The sequence below is a fragment of the Nicotiana tomentosiformis genome, chromosome 5 (genome assembly GCF_000390325.3).
Source record: "Nicotiana tomentosiformis chromosome 5, ASM39032v3, whole genome shotgun sequence".
NCBI classification, from domain to species: Eukaryota; Viridiplantae; Streptophyta; class Magnoliopsida; order Solanales; family Solanaceae; genus Nicotiana; species Nicotiana tomentosiformis.
This window is the reverse complement of record NC_090816.1, coordinates 54,583,094-54,595,260: the sequence shown is the minus strand read 5'-3', so window position 1 is coordinate 54,595,260 and position 12,167 is coordinate 54,583,094. Positions and strand designations below refer to the sequence as shown.

Sequence of the window (12,167 nt, the reverse complement as noted above, 5' to 3'; positions counted from 1 at the left end):
AGCAGCTTATAGAAAAGATATGCATGAAATATCAAATAGCCGTCAATAGTTGCATATAGAGGAGATATGCATGAAATGTCAAATAACTGTCAATAGTTGAATATAGAGGATATATGCATGACATGTCAAATAGCGGTCAATAGTTGCATATAGAGAAGATATGCATGAGCAAACAAGGTAGGTTGCACAAATTAACACATAGAGAAGATATGTACCGTAAATCATATCATCAAGTAAAATAGCTTATAGAGAAAATACGCGGTAAAGATCATATATACATCCAAGGAGTTTGCATATAGAGAAGATACGCACAATCCAACCACTGATCAATTTTTCATAATCTGCGTGTACGTCATCAAGGAGAAACATGAGAGGATGACCCTAGGGGGATGGATCCTTATCCGCACGGTGCACGGGCCACTCACGTGCCATAATTATAACAACCGCACGAACAACTCACTTTCCATAACCATAACAACCGCACGGACAACTCACGTGCTATAACAACTCAACCCTCACGGAACCCTCACGTAATGTCAATCCAGTCCATCACACAGAAAGCATATACAAGAATACATGTATACAAACAATAGATATCAAATCATATACTCATGGACTGAGGAAAATAGCATTCTAAGGTGTATGCATGTGCAAAGTACACGACTACTGCTCAGATTAGGCGGATACGCCATAGAATAATAAGTATCATGTTCAAAAACGAAATCAACACCTACACATGATCTCTAGCACGATTCAAGAAGTTTACATAGCAAACATACAAAGGATGATAGAAGGAAGCACAATATCCACAACAAGCCATGATACAACCTAAAGACTACTTCGGTCATAAATCATACATTGCACCTGCATATATGCTCATCACCTTGCATATATGTCACTTCTCACACATTCCAACTAGTCAAATCAGGTCATATCCTAAGGGTTATTCCCTCACAACAAGATTAGGCAAGATACTTATCTCATTCACTACTGGAAAATAGGCCTATGGCAACAGTTTTTTAGCAACGGTTATCTAACCGTTGCTATAGATGTTTGCAATGGTTTTAACCGTTGACAAAGCCTTTAAGACTTATTGGGACAGTTCTAAAAGCAAACCGTTACAATAGTTACATAACCGTTGCTATAGATAGAGATATGGCACAGTTTACGTAAACCGTTGCTATAGAATAGTTTATTGCAACGCTGATGTGAAAATAAGGTTGTGGCTACGGTTCCTGGTTCCCTCTCTTGTTTCCCGCTCCTAATTCTACTAAGCCTGCGGTCCACAACCTTATTTTTTATTAGTTCTTTTTTTTTGGTAACTCATGCCCTAAAACTTTATTTTACTCTCGCAAATAGATCGACCTACGCCGCTTTCACTGACCCATCTCCAGCCAACACATCATTGACCTGCCCGTCTCCAGCAAATGCTTCCCTTGATTTTCTCTCGTATGTGACTGAATGCAATGTTCTCTTTGTCCTTTGTTTCACCCATACAGTGTTCTCTTTTCTCCTTTGTTTCACCCTCGTACACATCGACCTACCCTATGTCCAGCGAAGGCTTCCCTCCGGCCTAGGTTTGTTCTTAATTTTTCTCGTATCTGACTGAACTGAAAGAATCCTACAGTGTTCTCTGTTTGATGCGTCTTCCTCTTTCCTTCTCTGGTAACATTTTTCCTATAATTCTATTATTGTTCTTTAGAGATTTGGTGTGTACACTTTTTTTGCTGTATTATATCGATATTGATTTCTGGTTTGGAAAAATGGGGGTTTAGTTTGTGGGCTTTATAGTTTGTAAAAAATAAAAGTTGAACCTGTGGATTTTATTTTTGTGTGAGGGGGTTGAGTTTGTTGGTCCTCTTTCAGCTTCGTGAATTTTGGAGGTCACCAACACCTAAATCAAAAACTATATGTTACCTTTCTCTGTTGAACAAGTTTTTTCTTGGAATGGATATCTATTAGGTCTGCAGTAACTATTTTCTCTAAAGTTCTAGTAAAGAGATGTTATTAGATTGTGATTTGTCAATTTAGTTGATGTTGTTGTATGTTACTTATTTTTTGTATTGAGTTTTTTAAGTCTAATTTCAAGATTTGCTAATTGCATAAGGATTCTCCTACAATATTAAACAAATCTCACAATCTGCAACCAATATCGTACCAACCAAATAATTCAAACACAACAATCTGACTAGAAAAAATACTAGACAATTCTGGCACATAATTCTCTCGTTTGATATGTTTGGAAGCTTTGAGTATGTTTCCAGTCTATTTTTTGGTCCATGTATAAGAATGGTATTTTGCTACTCACATCTCTACTTTGTCCCTCTCTGTCTCACGAAAAATCTGGATATCTGAGTCTCTTATTTCTCTGTTTGTTTTCTGGCATTTGATCTTCTATCGTTCATTTTATCTCGCACATTTAGCAATACATACTTTTGCTTTTGACTTTTTCCCCCGATGTATATATGCTTCTTGCCTAAATAAATTTACTGAAACTATTAGTTATATAAAGTTTCAAATTAAAACGTAAATGTTAAATTGAATGAGAAATAATACTAATTTGGCCCACAGGTCTTTACCTCTTACTCTCTAGCGTGTATCCAGGTTTGTAACTTATTATCTTCATATCTATACAGTATAACCAAATAGCCTATAACACATTAATATAAACTTTGATGAGTATAGATGTTTCTTTAATGTTTGGAATCTGGTCTTATTCTTGGTTGTGGTGTGTAGCTCAATCTAAGTTAGAGATCTATTAGGGTTTGCTTGTAATATAATTCCTTCCTTTTTGCTCTCGTTATGAGGAAAACATAAAATTTTATCTTAATTTTATGTTGTGCAGAGATCTATTTTGGCCGAATTACGAGTCCCATAATGCTATTTAATCTGTCACAGTCTTAGCTTTTGGTGATTTTGGAGCTTCAAATCAAGTTCGAGCAGGTACAATTTGATTGTAAAATAGTTGGGTAGCTTCCTCGGCATATTGACGAGGAATATGAGCTTTTGTCCTCTTAAAGTATTTAGTTGGAAGAAACTAGACACACAAAATGATATGCGAAAATATATCAAGGTTTGAAGTTCGCAATGTTCAATAAACATGGATATTTCATATTTTTTACACTAACCTAATTTCACTAAATTTGTAGAAAAAATATGGCACTCCCAAAGAGGTGAAAATATGGGCTTTGGAATCAATTCAGACTGCTTGGAGAATGTATAAGATTAGTTAAATAAAATCACTTTGAAACCTCTAAAAGACGAGCTTCGAATGGAGAATAGGGCGGTAGATGTTCCGGAATCTCACTTTAAGGATCTTCTTAAATAATGAAACTCTAATCCTCTCAAGGTAATTACAAGCATTCTTTTTGTGACGTATTCTCTCCTTGTTTCTTAGTGTTGGTTTCTTGCTCTGTTTCTTGTGTTGAACCAATGACGACTATTACTAATAGATTTTTCTGTGCCAAAATCTACTTGTATTAGGAATGATCATTTGACAAACTAAAAACTTTTATGGCGATTATCTTTTACATGAATTGGCTCACACAATTTAATTTGGTATCAACTCTTGGTTTAAGTCATGCGCCCATCGTTCAACCAAAATATTTCTACCTACTTAGCTAAGGAAAAAACTTTTCGCACGTTAAGTGGCATGCTCGGGAGTTAAAACTTAAAAAATTATAGACAGATTATTTTTTTTTTCAAACTAAAATATTTCAACCTACTTAGCAAAGGAAAGAACTGTTTGCACGTTAAGTGGCATGCTGAGGAGTTAAAACTAAAAATATTATAGGCAGATTGTTTTTCTTCTTCTTCTTCTTCTTTTGTTTTTCTTCTTCTTCTTCTTTTTCTTCTTTGGTGATTTAGCGGATCGAGTTGCTGGTTGATTTCCTCCTGATGTTGAATCATTATTCTGGCAAGACTCATCAGATTTATTTCACAAGTCTTAATTACTTGAAATACTGAAATATTTAGTACATACAATTGATTCTTATGTTACTGATGAGAGGGGTTACCAAGATTTCCTGTAAAATTTGACGTCATTCCGGGTTGATTTGATAGGTTTCGGCATAGGTTTTAGAAGTTGGAAGATTTGAAAGTTCATAAGTTCGATTCACGGCGTGATTCATAGTTTCGACGTTGTTTGATATGATTTGAGATCCCGAGCAACTTCGTGTTAGGTTATGGAACTTGTTGGTATGTTTAGACGGGGTTCCGGCGGCCTCGGATGTATTCCGGGTGGGCTACAGGTCAATTTCTCCTATTTTTGAACTGTTGTTCTGTTTTTCTAGTATTCTTCTTCGCGATCGCGAAGCTCCTTTCGCGTTTGCAAAGTGTCTCTGCTGACCACCTCGAGATCCTTCTACATGTTCGCGTTCAACCTCTCGTGTTCGCGAAGGTTTGCTTTTTCCCTTCACCACGTTCGCGATTAGACACCCGCGTTCGCGAAGCTCTTCCTAGCAGCCTCATATTTCTTCTTCGCGTTCTTGTTCGCCGTCTCGCATTCGCGTAGGTTCTGTTCCTTGTTCTTCGTGTTCGCACTCCTTTCCTCGCGTTCGTGATGCTTTCAGACATGGGCAGAATATAAGTTTTCCAAATCGAGAGTTAGGCCATTATTATCATATTTTGACTTGTAGAGCTCAGTTTTGAGCGATTCTTCGTGGGCTTTTCAAGCAAATCGATTGGGCAAGTGTTCTTCACCTAGAATTTAATATATTCCATGATTTTATCTTTATTTTTATCATTTAAATTGTGTTTTGAGTTGATGAAAATGGTGATTTTTGAAGAAAGTTTTCAAAATGAAAAATCATGATTTGAGAGACGATATGGTATCGGAATTTGGTAATTTTAGTATGGTTGAACTCGTGTCGGAATGGGTGTTAGGGTTTTGTGAAATTTGTCTGATTTCGAGGTGCGGGCTCGGGGGTTGACTTTTGGACCGATTTTTAGATTTTGATAAAGATTGAGACTTTATGATCCAGAGTAGTTTCTTATGAGTTTTATTTGTGCTTTGAAGTTATTTTTGTTAGATTTGGACCGTTCGGAGGTCATTTCACCCGCAAAATTCATTTTAGAGTATCGGTTTGTCTTCTCTGAGGTAAGTGTCTTGCCTAACTTTGTGTGGGGGAACCCACCCCTTAGAAATTGAGTTAATTGTGCTATCTTGTTATGTAAAAGCCGTGTACGCAAGGTGACGAGTGGGTACACGGTCTATATATGGTATTTGACCGGTTTAGGTTGTCTAATATTTTTTTATGCCTTTAATTGAATTGTCATAATATGTGGTATCTCGTTGTTAGTCTACTCTTACATGCTTTATCTGAATTGCTGGCACCTAAGGATGAAGTGAGGTCTTCAATTAAGTGGCGTTGTCAGGCCTACATAGGTTTGGGTGATGGGGAATCACCCCCGGGGGTATGTATGGTGAGTTCATGCAGTGATTGGAGGGCTTTGGAACGACTCCGGGCACGTTCGAGGATGAACGTATGTTTAAGTGGGGAAGGAGGTAACGACCCGACCGGTCGTTTTGAGAATTTAAGTTCCGTTCAGCAGCATAAGGTTTTGAACAGCTTCATATTATGTGTATTGACTTGCGTGCGGGGTTGAATTCAGTTACCGGATGATTCGAAGTGATTTGGGACACTTAGTCCCTAAAACGGAAGCTTAAGTCTTAGGATTTTTGACCGTAGATGGAACTGTGTGAAGACAACTCCGGACGGTGAATTTGAGATCTGTAGCTGATTTAGGCTTGAAATGGCGAAAATTAAATTTTCGGAGATTTTGACCGGAAGTGGACTTTTTGATATCGGGGTCGGAATACGATTCCGAGAGTTGGAACAGCTCAGTTATGTTGTTTGGGACTTGCCTGCAAAATTTGATGTCATTTCGGGTTGATTTAATCAGTTTCGGCACGAGTTTTAGAAGTTGGAAGATTTGAAAGTTCATAAGTTCGATTCATGGTGTGATTCATAGTTTCAACGTTGTTTGATATGATTTGAGACCCCGAGCGAGTCCATGTTAGGTTATGGAACTTGTTGGTATGTTTAGACGGGGTTTCGTGGGCCTCGGGTGTGTTTCGGGTGGGCTACGGGTCAATTTATCCTATTTTTGAACTACTATTCTGTTTTTCTGGTGTTCTTCTTCGCGATCGTGAAGCTCCTTTCGCGTTCGCGAAGTGTCTCTGCTGACCACCTCGAGGTCCTTCTACGTGTTCGCGTTCAACCTCTCGCATTCGCGAAGGTTTGCTTTTCCCCTTCATCGCATTTGCGATTAGACACCCGCGTTCGCGAAGCTCTTCCTGGCAGCCTCATATTTCTTCTTCACGTTCACGTTCACGTTCGCGTAGGTTTCGTCCCTTGTTCTTCGCATTCGCACTCCTTCCCTCGCGTTCATGAAGGGTTTTTCTATAACAGCCTTACTTTCCTTCTTCGCGAACGCGAGCCTTTCTCCGCATTCGCGATGCTTTCAGACATGGGCAGAATATAAGTTTTCCAAATCGAGGGTTAGGCCATTTTTATCATATTTTGACTTGTAGAGCTCGATTTTGAGCGATTCTTCGTGGGTTTTTCAAGCAAATCGATTGGGTAAGTGTTCTTCACCTACAATTTAATATATTCCATGATTTTATCTTTATTTTTACCATTTAAATTGTGTTTTGAGTTGAGGAAAATGATGATTTTTGAAGAAAGTTTTCAAAATAAAAAATCATGTTTTGTGGGACGAAATAGTACCGAAATTTAATATTTTTAGTATGGTTGAACTCGTATCGGAATGGGTGTTCGAGTTTTGTAAAATTTGTCGGGTTCCGAGGTGCGTGCCCGGGGGTCGACTTTTGGACCGATTTTTAGATTTTGATAAAGATTGAGACTTTGTGATCTAGAGTAGTTTCTTATGAGTTTATTTTTGCTTTGAAGTTATTTTTGTTAGATTTGGATCGTCCGGAGGTCATTTCACCTGAGAAGTTCATTTTAGAATATTGGTTTGTCTTCTCTGAGGTAAGTGTCTTGCCTAACTTTGTGTGGGGGAACCCATCTCTTAGAAATTGAGTTAATTGCTATCTTGTTATGTGAAAGCCGTGTATGCAAGGTGACGAGTGGGTACACAGTCTATATGTGGTATTTGACCGGTTTAGGTTATCTAATATCTTTTCGTGCCTTTAATTGAATTGTCATAATATGTGGTATCTCGTTGTTAGTCTGCTCTTACATGCTTTATCTGACATTGCTATACTCCTTACTCGTTATTTGACCTTATATGTCGTAGTTGAAGTTACTGTCTTCCTAATTGTCTTGTTACCGCTTAACTGTTGAATTGTTCCATGTCTTGCACTTATCTGCTATCTGTCTTAATTGTTATGATTGCATACTTAGTTACCACGTACCTTATCTGCCCTGTCATTTTTGTATAATTGTTGTGTTCCTCCGGGTTTTATGTGGTTTCTTTGTCGTTGGGTACTGATACCCTTGATTGTAGAAATTCTTGTAAATGAAGTCATTGAATTGTTGTTGTTGATTTGGATTATTGTAAGGGGGCATCGGGTTGCACGCCGCAACAGGTGAAATAAGGGAGGTGGTGAAATAAGAGAGGATATTTATATTATGATATTGCTATTATATGGTGGGATCGGGTTGCACGCAGTAACAGGTGAAATAAGGGTGGACTGTTATGAGGAAATAAGGGTGAATTGTGATATTGATATTATATGGTGGGATCAGGTTGCGCACCGCAATATATTTTTGTGTATTGGCATGATATTGATATTGCACGGTGGGATCGGGTTGCACGCCACAACAGGTGAAATAAGTGTGAGTTGATATGGTGGAATAAGGGTGAATTATGATAATGATATTATATGGTGGGATCGGATTGCGCCCCGCAACATACTCTCTGCTTTGTATTTCCCTGCTTTGTCGCATTGGTTCGGTTCTTTAGTACGTGATTCTGAGAATTTGTATTCCCGATTCTTTACTGTTTTTCCGAGGATTTGAGTTATTGTCGTTGACTTAGCGTCTTGCCATCATTTCCTGAGTTTTGTTTCCTAATACTATTATTCTGGTCAATTGATTTTCTAGGTGAATTTACTACATTGAGTTATTGCCTCCTGTCCTGCTGAGTTATTAGTAAAATAGTGATTTTAAATAAATAAAATAATTAATATCACGCTGTCTTGTGTGACTTTTAGGTTAAAACCCGCCGTTTATTTCGATACTTACAATTTCTACTAGTTGTCATATTTTACTTCAATTGATTCCTCAACTTAACCTCCTTGGCCTGTCTGAGGTTTTATTTTACTTAAAAAGGAATTGTTATTATATTTTAAATCAATAAATTCTATATTAAATTCAGTAGCTTATCCGGGGTTGCATTCATTTGAAAGAGGTTATTTTCATTAACCAAATGATTTTCAAATAAACTCATTTTCTCATTGACTTCCTACTTGGTTCAGAAGCCGTAGTTTTACTTTTCGACATATACATAATGTCTCTTGAACATCCTATTTAGCATTTGTCACGAATATTATGTATTGCGTAGCACATGGAGTTTGTCGTGTAAAATGAGATGGAAAGATGTGGGCATAAGGTGCCATGCATGTTAAAGGTTTGAAGGATGTGATTTATGGTATGAGATTTTGGAAATTTGGATTATTGGGATCGTGTATTAGTAATGACTTGATTGGTTGAGTTGACATCATTTTCCCTACTTGAGTACATTTACCCTTGTCTGTATCTAGCTATGTTGTCGCGCAATTATTTGATTATTCACGTTGCCATTCGTGTTTCCCTTATCGTTACTGCAGTTTGTAATTTGATTTCTGCTGCTATTGACATTTCTTGAATATTCCATTCTTGTTAGTTTTATGTCATATCCTGCACAGGTTTAGATGTTCAGTGAGTGTCTTGACCTGGCCTTGTCACTACTCTACCGAGGTTAGGCTTGATACTTACTGGGTCTACCGTGGTGTACTCATGTTACGCTTCTTCACATTTTTTTGTGCAGAGCCAGGTACTTTGGATCGAGTTGGTTTGAGATTTATGCTTGGTGAGGCTGGAGATTTCAAGGTACACCTACTGGACGTTCGCAGGCTCCGAAGTCACCTTTTATTATATTTATTTCCATTGTTTTCTCTTATTTCGGAACAGTGACATATTCATTATGTAAAACTTCTCCTAGAAGAGCTTATAACTTGTACTACCGGTTTTGGGATTTGTAAATTTAATAGAGAATTCCATTTCTAAGGTTGTTAGATGTTATCTATTATTGTTATTCAGTAAATGTTAGGGTTACCTAGTCCCTAAGACTAGGTGCCATCACGATACCCAACGGAGGGGAAATTGGATTGTGACATTAGGAATTTTGTAAAATTAAGATTTAGACTTGAAATTAAGGTCGGATTGCGAACTAAATCACATAATCAGGCTCGGGGTTGAGTGGGTAATTGGATTTTTGTCCAAATCTCTGTTTTTGACCAAGCGAGCCCGGAGTTAACTTTTGTTGACTTTTTCCAATTTAATTAAAGATTGAATCTTTTTCACTCATGGATAGTTTCTAAGGCTTATTTTGAATTGTTTGAACTAGATTTGATTAGTTTGGAGGCTTATTCTAAAGGAAAAGCCCTAATTGATCATTGATTGGGTTGGAAAAAGTGGTAAGTATCGTGTTTAACCTTGATTTGAGGAAATTAGGACTTGATTGATTTATTTACTACTTGATTTATGTGTGGGGACAACGTATATGCAAGGTGACGAGTGTATATACGTAGTCATGGGTTAAGCATGCAAGTTGGGACATTTATTTAATGTCTTCAATTATTTGATGCCTTCATTTAATCCATGTTATTACTTGTTAAATGCTTTAATTGTTACTTTCCCTTTACTTATTATATTCATGCCTTTATTCGTTGCATGCCTTAATTTGCTATTTATTTCAATTTATCTGTGCTTTTATTTACTGACTGTCTTTACTTGTTTTATGACTTTGTGTGTTGTTAGATAGCCACTTTTATCCGTTTTGTATCTTTAATTATATAATTCTCTTATTGCGTTTTATTTTGAGGTGCGTCGTAGTTGATTGGAGTTAGTACATTTATTTTATATTGTGTGGGATTGGGTTGCACGCCGCAACGAATATTGGTACTATTCTGTGGGATCGGGTAGCACGCCAAAACGGATATTGGTAATATTGTTTGGGATCGGGTTGCACGCCGCAACAGATATTGGTACTATTGTTTGTGATTGGGTTGCACGCTACAGCGGTACTTGTATATATATTTATGAATCGGGTTGCGCGCCGCAACGGAGAAGACATATTATATATATATATATATATATATATATATATATATATATATATATATATATATATATATATATATATATATATATATATATATTTGTGGACCCGGTTACGCGGCGTAATAGAGAAGACATATTTAACTGTTTTTAACTGTTATTTTTCGTATTCGTATTGTATTGAAAAGTTGAGCATAGATGTTATTATGGGCACGTTGTTATGTGTTTTATGTAATGGTTTTTTATGTAAATTCTTGTTTTCTCTATTCTACTATTATTTCATTTATACTCGCACAAGTTTATATTAAGTGTCTTGTCATAGCCTCGTCACTACTTCGTCGAGGTTAGGCTCGACACTTACGGAATACATGGGGTCGGTTGTACTCATACTACACTTCTTGTGCAGATTCTGGTGTTGGTCCCAACAACAATTAGTAGAGGCTCGCTTAGACTATATCTTCACGGAGGGTTGAGGTAGAGGTGCACAACGTTCGCAGACCCTGAAGTCCCCTTCTTATTTCTTGCATTGTTATTCATTCAGACATTTATATTTCATTTCAGACCTTGGTTGTAGTAATTCTTTTTAGTAGCTCATGTACTCGTGACACCAGATTCCGGGAGTTGACTAGATAGCGTACTGAGAATTATTATATCTATTTCTAAGTTCTATAGTTTGTTTTTCTTATTTTAACTGCTTTTAAAATTATTAAAGTGAATAGTTGTGTACTAATGTTGGTTTGCCTAGCAAGTGAACGTTAGGCGCCATCACGACCCCGAGGTTGGGATTTCGGGTCGTGACAAGATAATGTGAGGAAATTTATACTAAGAATTACTTTAGAAAATAAAATAAATATTTAATTGAATATAAAAAACCACATATCTATCTATATGATATTAAAAATAGTAGTTAATAAAAATATTAAATAAAGTAAAAAGTTAATAAAAATTCACATGAAAATGTGATACTATTATGTATTAGATAACGTTATAGCAAAAGCAAGAAAAATAATTAAAATTTTAAAAAATTATAAAAAATAAAAGAAAAAGACTATTTGAACTTGAGATTAGAAAGTTCTTAAAGTTATGACGAGAACATTCAAAATACAGTTATGACCACAAAATTGAAATCTTGCTAGATAAAGAAAAACAAAAATTTGATACCAAATTAGAAATTTAAATATAGTGAATAAATATCTCATGTAGCTAATTTTACTAATGAAAATTAAAAGCCAAATTTGTATCTTGAAACTAAAAGAGAAATGTTTTTAACTGCTCGTAATACAAAAAATAATTATAAGAAAATTTAATAGATTTGAAACATTACAAAAGAACTTATGTATTAATTCTTAGACTATTTCAAAGTTATATTTTAAAACAAAATGTGATATTATTTTGAGTATAGGTAAAATATTTATGTAAAAAGCTAATTAAAATTTCTTGTTAGGGAAGACAATGTATAAATAAGAAAATAGAGATAGTGTAAGAATACTTTATATTTTAAATTTATTTAAAAATTAATAAATTAAATTAATAAATAATATTTAAAAATATTATTGATAGATTTAAATAATGAAAGAGCTCCAAGTAAAAGGAAATAGTGTAAAAATACATTAAATTTCAAGAATAAAAAAAATTATATTTATTCATGATTATTAAAAGGGTAATAAGCAAGACATTGAGATAATTTATAAGCTAATAAAAGATCACATTACAATATAACAATATTAAGTAATAAACAATGCAAAAACTATAAGCAAGAAATAAAAGAGAGAAAAAATTTGTCTAACAAAGTAGAAAGATAAGACTTAATTGAATTTTGAGATGAAAAATAAAGTGGTAGTAAAAATTTTGTCAAAATAATATGATTTAATGTGCTCA

The 12,167-nt window shown here is 35.5% G+C and overlaps 1 long non-coding RNA gene across 4 annotated transcripts; it reads left to right on the top strand.

Annotated features, from left to right (window-relative positions):
* The first annotated feature begins 1,312 nt into the window (after positions 1-1,312).
* On the top strand, positions 1,313-9,232 carry LOC104087720 (uncharacterized). 4 transcript variants are annotated; one of them, XR_011407800.1, is made up of 5 exons: positions 1,314-1,577; positions 2,846-2,943; positions 3,150-3,349; positions 6,915-6,995; positions 8,998-9,232. It is a non-coding gene; the product is annotated as an uncharacterized lncRNA (long non-coding RNA). The 4 variants fall into 4 exon arrangements; XR_011407799.1 differs by lacking the exon at positions 6,915-6,995 and adding an exon at positions 5,018-5,098; XR_011407798.1 differs by lacking the exon at positions 6,915-6,995 and having other exon boundaries at positions 1,313-1,577; positions 2,846-3,073.
* The last annotated feature ends 2,935 nt before the right edge of the window (positions 9,233-12,167 follow it).